Here is a 16,657-nt window from a genome sequence, read left to right as displayed (position 1 = left end):
AAAAAAAAAAAAGTTTATTTAAAACTGGAAAGTAACTTGGTTTCCGTCTACCGGTCTGAATCTTTAAAGGGACATTGCTGTTTGAAAAAGAAATAGGACATACTTGAAATCTCCAAAGCAATGGGACTAAAAAACATTTCAGGTTTCATGGTGACACATTAAGGAGACAAATCATATAGAAGGTGACAATGAAATAGTGCTCAAAAGATTACACTGAGATAACAATATGCTTGGGCCTTACTTGTCTTTAAAATGTAGAAAACCACCTCTAATCCACTTGTGTCCCCTAGGGAATAAAGGAAGGTTTTTGTTTAATTGGTGGTGTATCTTTTTCAGTTTCTTGCTTTTTGCTTTTATTTTTTTTTTATTTACCAAGTCACCGAGGAGCCAGAGCATCTGATTTGTCTTTCATTGTTCCTCTAGAAATGATATGAAAACATTATAATACTTTCCTATCAAACCTTTATTTTATTTGTGTGTTTAACTTGGTCCAAAAGTCCTGGGATACATTCATTTCAGGAATGGCTAAATATGGCGGTCATGTAAACTGCATCTGGCAATTGAAAAGAGATCAAAGTGACCGATGTCATCTTTAACCAGCCCATCTCAAACTGCCCGGGACACATGACTTATGTTTACATAAAGACTCAGAAGACAACTGCAGAGATGATATCACGAGTTAAAGTGGACAGCTTAAGGCTCTCTAAATTAAAAATGACATTACCTCATCAGTTAAAATTGTGTGCCAGTTTTGTGTATATCAAGAAGAAAATAAAGCTGACATTGATGGAGCTAAGCATTAACATATGTGAATTATTGTATTAACTGCATTTCCTCTGCTGTGTCTGATGCTTCCAGGAGTAATCCCTTGGCCTGCTAACATCGCTGTCCCTTTGCCCCTTTGCAGAGGAATTGTGTGTTCATTTCTTAATACTTTGGGAGATGCTTTGCATGATAAAAGAAGACAAAAGCAGATGAGGAGGAGATGGAGAATGAAGAGGGGGAGAAGGAGGAGGAGGAAGAAAGCATTATGCTCAAAATCCTACCCAGCCTTTACCCATGGACTGGAGGCAGCTGGAACGAACACCATCTCTGTATTCATCAAAGCCTCACAAGTTGGCATTTATGGCGTAATTCCTTTTATCTCCACTGCTTCATTGACAAGGCAGGTCTGCGTGGGTTGCCCATGCTTTCTTATAATTTAACTGTGATCTGAACCGTTGACTGTGTTGGGCCTGGCCACTGTGCACCCGGCTCTGCAAGATAAGCTTTTTACTTGAATCTTGACATGTTTTGAATACTAAGTGGCCAAATTCTAGTGCCTGGTGCCTTCCAGGCACAAATAAGAGAGGTGGGTCAGGCGTTCTGAAGAAGGAAGGGCGTTTCTGTTGAGGCTACGTTTCTCCCAGGTACCAGAGAACTCAGCTAACACAGTGCCCGTGAGCTGCAGGGGAAGAAGCTGGTATTTTAATTCACGTATCCTCCAAGAGTAAAATACTAGGCTCTTCTCTTGGCAGAAGCAAAAGCTATTTTTAAAAGAGTGTGTGTGTGTGTGCCTTTTGAGGGGAGGAGGGATTAGAATCTCTTCCCTGCCATAGATAAGTCATTGCATAATTAAGTGCCAATTTTGGGAAACTGAATTATTCAGGAATACTCTAGTTACATTTGTCAACTGGAATGCTGCTATCGTTTCGGCACTTCCCTCCAAAGTACCATCCAACAGGGCCCCAAAGAGTATCACAAATAGAAGTCCTTGTAAATATTCAGGAGGGTGTCTTGCGCACAAGTTGCAAAAGGGTGGTATTGCCAAAGAAGTTAAGGAAGCAGCTTGCATCTCCCTCTGGAGTTGATACCAGCTCCACTCGATACGTTTTTGCGCTGGCAAGTGTGGTGCCAGGAATGCAGCTGGTGTGCCAGCGTCGCTCCCTAGAGTCTAAATGTGTCACCACTGCAACGCACCCAGCCTGCATTGGCCTGAGGCCCAGGATACTGAGTTTGCAAATTTCGATCCCCCAGGAGGCTGCATATTGCTCTGTTACTGCTGCCAGTGTGGCAAACATGGCGCAGCTTGGAATGTCGTGACAGCAGAGCCCTGGAAAGGTGAAAATGCAGGCAACCTGTCTGACTCTCATTCATTCGCCACGCTCCAGCCACTGGATGGTAACTGGGAACTGTATCTGCGGAATCTAATTCCTAGGGGAGGAATTCTAGTGGAGGGCTGGAAAGTTGACTCCTCTATAAGTTTGGGTCCCTGCTCTTGAAAGGGGATGGTCTGGGTGACAAGGAGGCTGTGTCTCGGTCTAGAGGGCACTGCCCTTCTATGCAGGGGTCTGGAAGCTGGGCCTGTTCCTCTCTGCTCACAGTGCAGACTTGGTGCTATCTAAGGTTCCCTACCCAGACCTTATCCTCCCCACCTACAATCACAGGAATGAAAACGTGATGCAAATTTTTAAAATACCTCGGGGGGGGGGGGGGTTGACCAAAAATGCATACACATTTTAAGACATGTCATCTATGCATTACTTTTCCAAGTTGAATTGAACTACAGTATCAATATAGTATGACCTTTGTTCAAAGATGGCATTAATCAAATGAATGCTAGTGTCACTATGTGGCAGGCAGGAAAGTCAAAGATAATGGCAGAAGCATAGTTGTGGTTGGAGGAGCAGAAGCCCAATTTGAAGTCATATTTGAAATTCAAGAATGTTCCCTTCTCTCCACATTGGCACAAGCATCTGCAACTTTGGGACTAACTAATACAGCCTCTTTGGAAAGAAGTATGGAGACTCCTCAAAGAACTCAAATTAGACCTCCCATTTGATCCTGCAATCCCATTACTAGGCATCTACCCAGAAGGAAAAAAAAATATTTTATCATAAGGACATTTGCACTAGCTTGTTTATCGCAGCTCAATTCACAATTGCTAAGATATGGAAAGAACTTAAATGCCCACCAACCCAGGAATGGATTAACAAGCTGTGGCATATGTATACCATTCAGCCATGAAAAAGATGGAGATTTTACATCTTTTGTATTAACCTGGATGGAGTTCAAGCATATTCTTCTTAGTAAAGTATCACAAGAATGGAAAAGCAAGTATCCAATGTACTCAATACTAATATGAAGCCAGAAGATGATCTAATACACGCCCACATAAGAGAAAATTCAATTCAATTCAAGTTGGGGGGAGGGGGTAGAAGGGAGGTAGGGCGGGGAGGAGGGAGCGGGATTGGTGTGCTCTCAGTAGGCACAATGTGAGGGTATATGGCACACCTGGTGGGTGCAGGACATAACTACAAGAGGGACTCTACTGAACAAATGGAAACATTGTAACCTAGTTGGTTGTACCCTCACATTAACCTGAAATTAGCTCAGTGGGTAAGGCACCCACCACATACACCCAGGCTGGCGGGTTCAAACCTGGCCCCAGCCAGCTAGACAACGACAACTGCAATAAGAAAAAATAGCCAGGCATTGTGGTGGGCGCCTGTAGTCCCAGCTACTTGGGAGGCTGAGGTAAGAGAATTGCTTAAGCCTAAGAGTTTGAGGTCGCTGTGAGCTGTGATGCCACAGTACTCTACAGAGGGCAACATAGTGAGACTCTGTCTCAAAAAAAATTTTTTTTTGTAGAAGTACAACAACAATGGAGGCATGAGTATGGAGGACCTTTAGGTAGGTGATGTACCGTAGAAAACTGGCTATGTTGGTGGTATTCGGGAAGAAATAATGACATGCACAGAAATACAACTAGGCGCTTTGGTCACGGTCACTCAAGCAATAGTTCACCCGAATCAGAAGTGTCTGAAAGCTGATGGTCAACACTTTGAGCACCTTTTGCAATTGCAGAAGTCAAACAGGGACTTGTGTTCATCTTTTATTATCACTATATATTGAGTATTACAATTTCGGTACAGTTTTTACTTTTTTTTTTTTTTTTTTGGCAGTTTTTGGCCAGGGCTGGGTTTGAACCCACCACCTCCGGTATTTGGGGCCGGCGCCCTACTCCTTTGAGCCACAGGCACTGCCCACAGTTTTTCCTTTGTTAAAATGTGGATACATTTTTTTTATTTTATATTCAGAATCTCTCTTTAGGCTTCTTTCCCATCCTATAACAATAAACAGAACGCGTGGTGTACATTTACAGGAAAGTACTGCAAAGATCTCTGCCTAACCCTTTTGTAATTAAAAAGTATTTTCTTACAGTTTCCGTTTTGAGCTGTAATATACCAGGTGGACGTCCCTGGCTTTCGAATCCAAGATCCTCCAGCTAAACGCCTTTTTTTCTTACCTACTTCCCCAAACTCACCCTACCCGGGTAGATGTGGGTGGTGAAAACATTTTGAATCCTAATACTAATCCCAAGGTACGTTTCCCATCAGGGTGATAAAAGAATAAAGATTTTCCTTCTAAGAATTCTTGAAAGGATTACCCAGAGTTGTTTTTTTTTTTTTTTTTTTTTTTTGCTTTTGGAAAAGTCTGAATTATGGTTTTCGGGAAATGGCCAAGTAGGAGAGAAAATGATGGGAAAATGAGCAATGTCTTCAGTCACGAAAGAGCGGTTTCCCAGGCTTTGTAAGTATGCGGTGCTGAATAGACAAAGAGCATACTTTCCTTAAGTTGGGTTTTCTTTTGCGAGTACAAATGACCCCTGACTCTCTATGGTGGAGCCCATTCATGGGACGAAAGCTAATCCACCGCAAGGTATTGTCTGATACCCTGAGCTACTGTACCAGCCCCCTAAGGCTTCTGGACATTCTCACGTTATTAGGAAGGGGGGCTGTAGGTGGTGGTGTCTTTTTAATCTCCTTCCAAGACGATCAACCCCCCACGGGTGTAGGCACATTAATAATGGAGAAATATGATACCTGACATCATAAACCGGAGTGAGAAATCATGTTGGCTAATGTAATTTTCACCTGCAAAAACGTGTTTCTGTGGATCTTTGGTTTACTTTGCACAAGGCATGAGTAGCTTCTCCAACCGAACAACCTGTAAACGATCACCGTGTTGTGATCCAAGCGTTACCTTATTTATCCCTCAGAAGAGAACAGATATTTTTTTCCCCCGAGTATTATTCTCCGTCTATGTTTCTGAGGGGTTTTGCATGAGATTCATTCCTTCCGTGGTTGTGTCTTGCTTGCAGTGTTTTCCTCAAGATGCATGAAAAGTCTTAACAATGGTCCTCACCTCTTATTTTAGTAACAGTGTAGTTTAGAAATCTAAAGAAATAATCTGGAAAGATGTCAAAGTACTTCTGCATGGTCATACCTCGGAAGACTACCCAGTCATTAAAAAGCATGTCCAACAAAAGTTGGGGTTTTTTTTAATAGGAGGAAAAATCCTCGTGATATAATAAGTGAAAAATCAGAGCTGGCCGCCATAGGTCCATAGTTAGTGTGCTAGCCCCACATACCAAGGGCTTTTGGTTCCAGCCTCACCTGGGGTTGTACACAAAATAAGTAAAAAATCAGAATATAAAACCCTATATTTTTATACAGTATATCCTAGATTCTTATTCATATACAGAATAAAAACTGGCGGGAAATGGGGTAAGCTCTGAAATGGTTATGTCTGGGTAGTGAGATTATGTTCTTTATTCCTTTCTGCATTTTTAAAAGTTCTTACATTTGACAAATGTGCCTTTATGATCAGATAAAAGTTATTTTTTGAAAAGTACTACCTACTGCATACAAAGTAGCAAATCAGAACCTGTGTGCTTCAATAACAATGTTGTACTTCTTGAACAGATAACACTGTCAAAGGCTGCCATTTTTTTTTAAACCACTGGATCAATGAGACTCTCTATGTGATTTTTTTTTTCTTACTTACCAAGGAAGTTAAAATGAATGGGATTTGATCTCCTTTCTGAAAGGCTGGCAATAGTACTTGAGACAGTAACTGCCGTCTCACAGCTAGTGTCTGATGAAGTCGTTACAGAGATCGAGGAGGGCAGTTTGGCAGGTCGTGTCTTCTAAGAAGGGGCCCAGAGGTAGAGAAGCACCGTGTGAAAGAGCCAAGATGTCTCGTATCCCCTTAATATTGCCTACTGTGGGGCAAACTTGATTCCAATAGCTCTTTACTTCCGTTCATGCATTTGGGGGTGGGTGTGGTCTTACTTTAGAATTAGTCATTAACTGGTAATTTGTCTTTTTTTTTTTTGCAGTTTTTGGCTGGGGCTGGGTTTGAACCCACCACCTCTGGCATATGGGGCCAGTGCCCTACTCCTTTGAGCCACAGGCATCGCCTGTAATTTGGTTTTATTCAATGGGTGTTGTTGCTAGAAAATTGCCACATTAACTAATATCTCATTGAGTTTTCCTAACTGTGTCCTTAGAGCTATATAAACAGACAGCTTGGTATGGACAAAGGCATGTGTGTGACAGAGAGAGACCAACAGAGAGAGCTCTTGGTATTAAGTGAGTCACACCGAATGGGCTTCCTGTCAGAGCTGTCCAGGTCGTCCTGCTCAGGGGTGGTGGTCAGGGACCACATGACTACAGCCTAAGCCCAGCCCGAGTGACAGACAGGAATCAAGGTTGGCTCTGCAGGGTGCTATATGCCAGCTACAATTTCATTTTCTTCCTAGCACATGGGCCTGAACACAGGCAGCCCCAGTGAAGGTGGGGGCTTGGAGGGGGGCACCTGCTCCCCTGGTGACTAAGTGGGGAGGGCAGCCCCTCTGTATCACCAGCGCTGCAGTCAGCCTGGGGGGCCAGGCCCCAGATTCAGAGACGCTAGGAGGCCTGAGGCTGAGGGTGGTCCCAGGGGATCCCCCACACCTTTCTCCAATAAATTTCTAAAGAGGCTGGGGCTCTGACCTGTAACGGGTTGTAGGTGGTCAAGACCAACTTGGAAGGAGAGAAACTGAGACAATAAATGTCTAGCAGATAACAGATGATTGGTTTCCTATTGCAGAGTAACAAATTGTCAGAAACTTAACCCCCTCCCCAACAACCCACATTTGCTAGCTCACAGTTCTACAGAAGTCCAGCATGGCCTGGCTTGGACTCCCTGCTCAAGGTTTCATAGGGCAAAAATAGAGGCGTTGGCTGGGCCGAGTTGGCACCTGGAGTCCAGGTCCTGGTAAAAGCTCACACCGCAGGATCAGAATTCAGGCTCTTGGCTGCAGACTCTGTCTCCCCGCTGGCTGCCAGCTGGGGGCGCTCTCAGACCCCGGGCCCACCTGCTTTCCTTGCTGCGGGGCCGGCTCCACCTTCAGAGCCACCTATAGAGAATCTCCCTCCTGTGAAATTCTTCTCAGGCTTCACAAAACATTTCTGCAAAAGTCCAGTCCCTTTTAAGGGCTCATCTGATGAAGTCACGCTCTTGCGGGGTAATAGCCCTTTCCTGAGGCCCGCTATTTGGGGACCTTAATTAAATCTGCAAAATCCCTTTGCAGAAACACCTAGGTTAGTGTTTGAGTGGTTGGGAGGTGTGTGGGCAGCAGGGGCTGTGGATCTTCAGGACCGTCTAAGGATCCTGCCCACTGCACAGACCACTCTCTTCAAGAGCTGCAGGAGGTATGGAAAGCAGGAAGGACCATTCATGTACATCATGACAGGGCAAAGACTAGCGTGTCTGGGTGTCTGGGGTAAGGTCACAAGCGCGAGTGGGAGCCAGGCCATGCAGGAGGCTGTTTCAATGTTCTCAGGCCACGCTGGCTGTGGGTTTGGGAGCCCTGAGCCTACAGGCACTGCTCAAGGTGGAGAGGAAAGTCAGATTACAGACTGAGCCATACTCTTCTGATTGAAACAGACCCAGAAATTCCAAGATTATCCAACACCCATGTCTAGAGACAGGAAAGTGATCACAGCTTAATTCAGACATTAAAATAGGAACGTGTTCAAGACGTGTGGGGGTAAAGCGATGGTCAAGATATATAATTGTAATGGAAAATATCAGGAATCTGAATTTCTTATTTCTGAGGAATTTTGCTTCATAATTAGGATTTGTTGGCAAGCAAGATTTAAAAACACACCCCTTCATAGGAGAAAATGTTTCTCTGATTTGACTCAGATTACAAAACCCAAAGATGCATTTTAAGTGGACGGGAAGGAAAGTCCTCCCTTAAAACAACGCTGCTTCCAGGAGCAATGGAGTCTGCTAGTGTCAGACTTGCAAAGTTCAGTATTTATAGAAAATTCACGTGCCTTTAATTACAATAAATTCAATTCCCAAGTACAACTGTGCCATCTGGAAGATATTAACATCATTTACAACTTGTTCACCTCCCTATTCCATAGAAGAGTTCTGCTTCTTGCCAACTTTCCACTGTGTTCCAGGAAAAAAATAAAAGTTACTTTCATGGATTGTCTCAAGATGGGTTTATAGGGCAAACTAAGTTATCAAGAAGAGACAGAAGAGGCATTGTAGATACATTTGCTTCCTTCTTATTGGATTTATTTATTTATTTTGAGAGAGGGTCTCACTGTGTTGTCCAGGCTGGAGTGCAGGAGCATCAGAGTAGCTCACTGCAGCCTCAAACTCCTGGGCTCAAGCCATCCTCCCACTTCAGCCTCTGGAGTAGCCAGTGCTACGGGTGAGTCCCAACACACACCCCTAGGCTAATTTTCCTTTTCTTTTTTTGTAGAGATGGGTCTGTGTTACTCAGGCTAGTCTCAAGCTGGCCTCAAGTGATCCTCCCACCTGGGCCTCCCAAAGTGCTGGGATTACAGGCTTTAAAGGGCACCTGGTCCTTATTGACTTTAAATCATTGAATCTTAAGGAATTTTTTCTTCTATTCTCTTGTCTTTGCTCTTCTCTCAGCCTTCCAAAGTGAATTATTTATGTTTTTGAGTGAACTGAGTCTCTCTCTCTCTTTTTTTTTTTTTTTTTTTTTTTGCAGTTTTTGGCCGGGGCTGGGTTTGAACCTGCCACCTCCAGCATATGGGGCTGGCGCCCTATTCCTTTGAGCCACAGGAGCTGCCCCTAACCGAGTCTCTTTTACTGTGGTGCAGCATAGAGAGTATCCAGGCCATAAGAACTGAGTTCTGGTTCTTGCTCTCAAGCTTAGGAGCTGCTCCTGCATCCGTGGTCAAAAAGGAGTCTCCTCCATCAGGAGGGGTCATCATCTTTGACATCCCTACAAAATGCCAAAGGGGACAGTATGGCAAGGAGGTGACATCTGCCTGACATTAGGCGGTCAAATCAGCCAAAACCAAATAAACGTGATCCGAGTTCATCCCTCCTCACACCTGGCCACTGAATAGCAAGGTGCCTCAACAATAGAAGGTCACTCAGCTAACTTCTTCGAGTCTCAATGGCTCATCTGTTAAGTGGACAATATGATGATTAACTTGCAGAATGGTAGAAGGATTAAATGAAATAATATAGGCAATGACTTTTAATGAGCTTGATGGTTTCTTTCCAGGTGGGGTTGGAATGTGGAGGGAAGGAAAGAGACAAATACATAGAAAACTACGCAGAGCAGAGCTCTATTTTAGAGTGTATACGTTACCTAGTCCAAAACAGGCTGTGGTTTAGGAGGCCCAGGAAATTTAGCTATTGTTATCTCTAAGAGGAATCAATCAGTTAGAAGATGACTCTTAGAACGTGACCATAACCTGGGAGCTTGAAAAATACTCTTTGGAATGACAATAGGTCTTGCCCTAATGTGATCGCCAAAAATTGATCAATTAAAGTCACTGTCAGTAACTGAATTGAGGAAAGCAATGTATGTATATATGGTATATTGCGTTTTTGTGTGTGTATATGTGTATTTAAATCATGAAATCTCCTACATGTCTTCACTGATGTATCCTACTGATTTAAAGATCTGCAATTGAATTACTTCTATTATTGTGCAGTGCTGAATTTGTTCAAAAGAAAATAAAAAACCCTTAATTGATACCAGTAAATGCACCAGGGTGCAATTTCCAGTTCAGGAAAGGCAGTGACTCTAGCTTACAGCATCGCTGTGGTCCTCAAATTTTCCTTTTAACTCTTTGGAAAAAAAGAAATAAAGCAATAATTCTGTTTTAGACTATAGGACCTAATGTGCTAATTTTAAGAACTTAAAAAAAAAAAACCCTCCTGATTAATTAGTAATTATTCAGTGGGGAATCTAGGTAATCAGAGCTACAGGAACTAAAGTTGGCAAATACTTGTTTTTTAAAGTTTTTTTTATTTCTTGTTCTCTCTCCAGTAATTACCATAGAACGTTTTCAGCATCAAGTAGGTGAGACTATTCATCTAGGAGTAGGGCGGTCCCTTGCCTCGGAACGACCAGACATCTTTTCTAAAAAGTGGAAAGCAAAATGGCTGAAGAGAACTAGGCCTGCTGACACCTGTTAGCTGTCACGATTAGGTGTTTCTTCTTTTTCGTGACACCAGAAGTAAAAGAAAGGCCGAGCTGAATTTTAGGATGGGTTGTGGGAAGAGATCCAGGTCAAAATCGTGCTGGTCTGTCCCCCGTAGGCTCTTCCCATTTTAAGTACAAACCGCAACGCTAACCACAACCAACCAAGAAACACACATCTTTTCTAAATGGGCCTAATGTGTTTATAACGCTAGCATGAAATATACATAAGGAAAATAGATCACGTCATGGAGGGATATTCCTTTTCTTAAATCCCCGATATCAGTTGAGTGCTGTTTGCCGTAAAGGTCTTTAGAGTCCAATGCATTCAGGCAGAGTTATCTGTCCTTTTTCATGATCTGAAATTCCACTAAGTCGGAGGGTGGGTGTATCAGCTGCAGGCTATATTGAGCTACTAGTGAGTTGCCTAACTATCTGGGATGCTTCAAATCAATTCATAATGCAATGGATATTTTATATAACGAGAAATATATCTGTGGACATACAATACTTCAAACCTCAGTGAAGGCTTTTTTCCCCTCTATGACAACCTGCAAACTAGTCGACAACAAAATATTCAGGGGGACATTGGTTATTGTCTAACCAGTAGTTTATATAATTTTTTTTTTCTTTTCACCGACTTGCTTTACAGACCAATTCATTGGTATACAGCAAGCTCTTAATTGTCTCTGCACTAGGAACAAGATCACAGAGAAAAGAAAGGAATTTAACAACCTAGGTAACTTCGTGATTTATACCGACCTTAAGGAGTAATCGTGTGTTTAGAAGAAAGGAAGCCAGTGGCCATAAACATTACTGGTAGCCTCGGAGCAAAGCGACATCTCAGCTAAGTTTAACCATATGCCCACATAAAGAGGCAGCTTGCTGAACAAGTTAATGCATGGATCTAACTCAGCCATGAGGATATATCACTCCCAACCCACCATCTAAAATGCTTCTCAATCCCAAGGTATCTTTAGGGCAAGCTTAATAGGAAGAAAAAAAAAAAGAATATGGTCAAGTTCACGAGAATAAAATGTGCCATCCACAGAGCATTTCCAAACACACTCTTCTCCTAAGCACAATAAAAACTAAAAAAATAAAAAAAAAGCAAAACAGTTCCCCCGATAATACTAAACACTCAGCTGTGAAAACAAGACAGGCAGGCGAAGGACAGAGAATCGTGTCAGTTACCTTTTTTGCTTTGACTAATTATTCCACAGCAGAAGGGATTTTTTCTTTTTAAACTAAAAGCCAGAAGGTATACAAGGATTCAACTTTTCACTACATTCAAGCAACTTCATTTCTTAGAATGCTTTTCATGGGGGGAGTTAAAATGGACTGTATTTTATCTAGGAAGAAAAGTTGATCAGGAAAACGGATAGCGTGGATAAAATCGTAGGAAAAGATAGGGACAAAGCTGGCTTTTTTCAGCATTTTTAGTGCCTGAGTTATTGGGGGGAGGGCAAGTTTAAGGGCTTACTTACAAATTCTCACTTTCCGCCGGGAATCCTTACCCTGGAAACTTATTAAAAATATTGCAGGCTCTTGAGATCATTGGATTACTTTAAAAATACCCTATATTTTAGATACTTCATTATTTCTGATGGCTTTTTTTTCTTCTAGTTATGGCAAATTACCTGGATCACATCACGATGTTCATCACTTTCTAATCTGTTGCCTTGACTCTCTTTTTCCTAGTTGGAAGTGGAAATGTACAGAACTAGATTTCCTAGAAGGTATTCCTCTTAGTCAGATGAAATGTTTCCAGGGGAAAATGATTTTTTTCCCCCCAAATCATCTGAGAAATTCCGTGTCTGATGTTCCTTTTATGAATAGCTACAGTTTATATCAGCATGTGAAGGGCTCTGAGAAGTCCAACCTTGTCCCAACTTGATCTAACCTAACACGTGCCAATCGCATCGATCACAAGACCCTTTTATTACATAACGCCAGTGGAATTAGTGCTGCCAGAAACTACTTTCTACGCGCTATTTTGAAAAGTCACTCGCTTTGCACTAACACAGGTCAGAGTAATAAAAAAACTCGGGGAGGGAATCCACTTTGTAGATGATAACATAAATTTGAGAAGACAGATAAAAATTTGGCAGCCTTATTCCTTCTCTTATTTTTGATTTGAATCCATGCTTTGAAAAAAACTGTTTTAGCAACTGTTTCTGGCTAAACAAGTACAATGCTGATACCTAAGACCGTGCCTATACTTGGTAAAATGAACTCAACTGAGGCTGACAAATGCACGGAGCATGGTTTATCCTAGTTTTTCTCTCTGACAGCAGGAATCAAGAATGCTCTGTGACTACCATGAACAGAAGGTAGACAGTATTTTACAGTGGGAAGAGATAATAGTTCATTTTATAAAGAAGAAACCAAACAGTATTTTACAGTGGGAAGAGATAATAGTTCATTTTATAAAGAAGAAAACCAAAGCCCAGAATACTTAAGGAACGGGAACAATATTTCAAATCCAGTTAATAGGAGAACCAGAATTGTCCACTGTATTACGATGAAAAACAAACCACGACATCTGATTTTTTTAGGAGATGATGAAAAGCGTCTTTGCAATGATCAAAATCTACTTCTAATTCAGATTGATCAGCCTTGCTCCAAAACCTACAGGAAATACCCTAAGTCCAGATGAGGAGCTCGCCCCACCTTTGATGCCTGGGTGATGATTCCAAATCGTCCTCACTTTGCCTGGGATCTGTTCCCTCAACAAATGTTTCTTCAGTATTTGACGTGGCTCCCACCCACGGATCCTATGACCACATTTAGTTCCTCTTCTGTAATGATAGTCTCATAGTTATCTGCCCTTAAACTTTATATCCTTTTGATGAATCTGTTAAGTTTCATGGTATTGTGAGAAGAATTAATTTATTAGGCTAACCCCTAAGAAAAGCAGGCAGATGACCAAAGAAACCACTTCTCCAATTGCTCAAAGGCTTTGAGCTATCGTCGTTTTAGCAGGAAGGATGGCAAGCACTCTGAAAGCGTATGTAATGTGTGCTCTGTAAGATGCGTTGGGAAGCAGTGTTTGTGTCACAGAGGGGACGATGGATGGCTGGACTTCTATTCAAACCCCTTCTATACCTTCCTGCTCCCTCTATTCCCACCCCATCTGCCCTCTGCTCTTCTTGTTGATTTCAGATGACCCAGCCCCAAAGTAGAGTCTTGCCCAAACAATGAAGACACCCCCGTTGTTCTTTGGAGTGAGGATCCAGAAAATGGAAAGATGTCCAGGGCAGAAGGAAGGAGGCTGATCTGGGTCTCCCGGAGATGGGCCCAGGAGTCATAGGCCCAGAGAAATGCCTGGATGACAAATGAACACGAGCATCCTCTATTTCTATGGCGAGGGTTGGCTTTCCGACGCCACAGAACACATTTAACTTACTCTGCTGATTTTTCTTTTAGAAACTGGGTATGCTGGCCAAGAACTCCAAATTCTGGACAGAGATGCCTATTTTTGTAACTGTTTAATTTCTATGCTGACTTTTCCCTTTTTCCCTCCTCATGCTACTACGTAATTTCATGCCAAATCCTATAGCCCATTTAACATTTTTTGTGTGGGTGTAATAGAGTAAGATCATTGCGGCGCTGTAAAAATATCATTGATTCGGGCTACTTTTCTTAATGACTCAGATTGCAATAATCCTCCTTCCCAAGCACGGGCAAAATACCCATTTTGGCTAATTAAACACACACATGACCTCCATAATTTTTTTTAACCTTAAAATGGGCTTTTGTAAATTTAGAAGTCAAATGGCCTCTGTATTGATTACTTATGAAGGAATCCCTCCCTTCCCCCAATTTTTCGCTGATGAATACACGCTCAGAAACACAGGTTAACAGTTCAAATACTCCTGAAGCAGAAGTAGTGTTGGATTTGGCAGTCATTAAAAATAATAACTTCAATGTGATATTTTTCTACTTTTTCTTCTTGAAATCCAGTGTCTTCAAATACACTTTTCTCCTTAATGTGGGACAGGCATGTTAAACACAGGCTGTGCAAATGTTTGAACAGCAGTAATATTGATCTCTTCCAGGGAAATTTTCTGTACAAATGGTAAAAAGACTATTAGCAAAAGCTTCGATTTCTGCTCTCATTATGCTCGGCAATTAAGGAGGAAAGGGTGCTTAGCACGGGTGATATATATAATTTTTGGCAAAAAAAGTAGGAATGGAGTATATTTATGGAGCACTTTTTTTTCTGAAAAGCTGAGCGAGCTTTTTATGCTTGTCATTATTTTATAGGTTTAGAAAGAGAGAATGAACAGGTAGCATCGTGTTACACTGGGGAACATCTTTCCTGCTTCTGGGTCCACTACAGGGACAGCTAGTCGATTTTGTTAAACCACCAGTTTCACAGGCAATTCTTTATTGAATCGACTAGTGAATCGACTGAATTAACTCCTGGATTTTTCACCCGGAGTCCCACAGAGGTGTCTGGAATGGATGGAATGACACAGACACAACTGACTCCATATTCTTAGGTTTAGACTTTGCTGCCAATGGCCAGGAAATAAATCAATAGTCTGAGTGTTATGGAGATGGCCAAAGAAATGGGGCCAGGAGTGCATGCCTGGAGTTACTTTGGGAAGCTGAGGAGGGAGGATCACTGGAGGCCAAGAGTTCAAGACCCAGTCTAGGCAACATAGTGAGACCTTGTCTCTACAAAATATGAAAAGAAAGAAAACTTAACTGGGCGTGATGGCAGGTGCCTGTAGTCCTAGCTACTCAGGAGGCTGACGCAGAGGACTGCTTGAGTCCAGGAGTTATCGTGAGCTATGAATACACGACTGCCCTCCACCCTGGGCTGCAGAGCAAGACTCCGCCTTCTCCCTGCCTAAAAGGAAGTTGTGCCGTTTGAAGATAATTTGAGGACGTTTCTATAGAAGCATATCTGCCCATTCACAACTTCAGAGATGTCGAGTGTGAGCCCACGCTTCCCAGGCTGCAAATGACACCGTGTGTTTCTTTCTTAGCTTTAACCCAGACTTTGCAAAAAGCAGGATTTAAATCTGTTTAAAATGAGCTGTGGCGGTGATCTTAAACAAGTAAAAATGTATCCCCATAGTAGATAAATGGCAGGGCATAAAGGAAATTGGAAAGGATGATTTCAAGGTCAAGTGTATGTCCCAGGTATTAGCTACGGGGTATTCATTTTAAAGCACAAACAGAATGTGCTTCCCCCTGGCTAGTCCTGTGGGTCCTGCCCAGTTACCACCCTTGGGATAATATTAGTCTTTCGAAAGCACAAATCCAAGCTGCTCTGCTATCACTCATCTAAGGATAATTGCACAGTATTTTTTTTTTTTTTTACATTTCTTCTCTAGAAGTTTCTTTTCTGATTTCTGCTGATTCAAATGCTATTCTTTTTAAGTTCAACTCCAGGTTCATTTATTCTGTGAAACTTTTCTCAAACTCGATCACCTGCAAATATTCCTCCACTTGGAGTTTGTGAAACCCTTAGTTATCCAGTATAAGCCAAGTAATTAAAGTCTGCCCAATGTTGCAGCAGGATCATTTTCTGGGAGGTGTTGACATGCCTTATTTTATTTCCCTGATAAAATGTATACTTCTTGTGGGCCGAAGACACATTTCTCTATTTACCTTGAATTTTTCCGAGAATCAATACACAGTACTGTTTCTTTGGAAATAAGTCCATGCTTATCGGGAAAAGGAATCTATGAGAAAAACTGGAACAAATATCACACAAGCCAGGTAGCCAAACTATTTTTATCCATACTTTTAACAACATTGAAACCGAATCCTCCCAATTGTTCAGTAAAATAGTTCTGAAAGAGAACCCCTTAGACCTTCAGACATTTATTCCTACTAATGACATAAATCACTTTGGGGAAAAGGCAAGACTTAGGGTGTGCTACTTTTGTTCCAATTACATTAAACCTTATTAAAACCGCCGTAATGACAACAATATCTCTTCCGAAGAGCACGCCAAAATACTTAGGGGCATAGCCTCATCTAGACGTTCGGGGATTTAGTTACCTAATGCTTATTAGTGATAATAAGAATTACGTCTCTAAATCCCTAGGGGTTCACGTCAATCCTGGCTGTTTCGGTTTCCACAGGTGGGATGAGAGCTCTAATGAGGTCGGTGCCCTCCAGGTTTCTGTTTAGAAAATAAAATGTTTAGATCTCAACTTTTCTGCCCGTCCCTGGGGGTGTTTCGAGGAAGGGTGACATTTACACATTTCACGTCGTTTGGGGAAGAGCCACCATTCATTATCTCTTAAAGCAATTTGCTCCACGTAAAGTCTCAATCCAGCCGGCATCAGGGCGTATTAGAAACACACTCATGGTAAGTTTTGCCTGATGAAGCTG

The 16,657-nt window shown here is 42.1% G+C and overlaps 1 protein-coding gene across 3 annotated transcripts in view; it reads right to left on the bottom strand.

Moving 5' to 3' along the window:
• NRP1 (neuropilin 1) overlaps window positions 1–16,657 on the bottom strand; it is a 162,461-nt gene that overhangs the window by 99,670 nt on the left and 46,134 nt on the right. The window lies entirely within an intron of this gene.

Source organism: Otolemur garnettii, unplaced genomic scaffold (genome assembly GCF_000181295.1).
Source record: "Otolemur garnettii isolate 467f Iridium unplaced genomic scaffold, OtoGar3 scaffold00019, whole genome shotgun sequence".
Taxonomy (NCBI): Eukaryota; Metazoa; Chordata; class Mammalia; order Primates; family Galagidae; genus Otolemur; species Otolemur garnettii.
Note: the sequence above shows the minus strand (reverse complement) of the source record. Positions and strands in the feature narration are given on the sequence as shown.